Source organism: Myotis brandtii, unplaced genomic scaffold (genome assembly GCF_000412655.1).
Source record: "Myotis brandtii unplaced genomic scaffold, ASM41265v1 C41122006, whole genome shotgun sequence".
NCBI classification, from domain to species: Eukaryota; Metazoa; Chordata; class Mammalia; order Chiroptera; family Vespertilionidae; genus Myotis; species Myotis brandtii.
The window spans coordinates 1-524 of NW_005288545.1; the positions used below are offsets into that span (position 1 = coordinate 1).

General features: G+C 48.3%; 1 long non-coding RNA gene across 1 annotated transcript; it reads right to left on the reverse strand.

Annotated features, from left to right (window-relative positions):
* Positions 1–7: 7 nt before the first annotated feature.
* On the reverse strand, positions 8–463 carry LOC106724925. The gene is made up of 2 exons (XR_001360756.1): positions 202–463; positions 8–111 (listed from the first exon to the last, which is right to left on the reverse strand). It is a non-coding gene; the product is annotated as an uncharacterized LOC106724925 (long non-coding RNA).
* Positions 464–524: the final 61 nt, after the last annotated feature.

Consider the following 524-nt stretch of genomic DNA (forward strand, 5'->3'; position numbering starts at 1 on the left):
CAGTCGATTTGCATATTAGCCTTTTTTTATATAGGATGGTCTTACCCTATGGTACCAGCAAGATCTTCCCAGTCTATTTCATTAGCATCTTCCACATTTATTTCATACAACCTATGAGAAAACATAAAAATTCAGTTTTCAAGCTCACTGCTGTTCTCGGTGCCAGGGCAGTGGTAACGGCAGGGCCGCTCTGGGCCATACCTCTCAATCAGGTTGATTTTGGCCTGGAGGGCGTTCACCCCGCGGTACACGTCCCGGCCATTCGTCATCCTCTTGGTGAGAATCTCCGTCCTGCATTCAAAGGAAGAGCAGTATAGTTCACTGTCAGAGGTGCAGTTTCCATTCAAGTTCCCTGTTTTCTCATCTAACCCCCTCCTCAGAACCACTCTCCAACTCCTGCAACTCCTCCCTGCCCACATCTGCCACCATCCACGTGTGTTAGAAAATTTCCATAATAAACAAGTTTAAAAGGGTTGGAAGCAGGCCTTTCAGCAGCTGCCAGAGGGCGCTGTGGCACCCGCTTT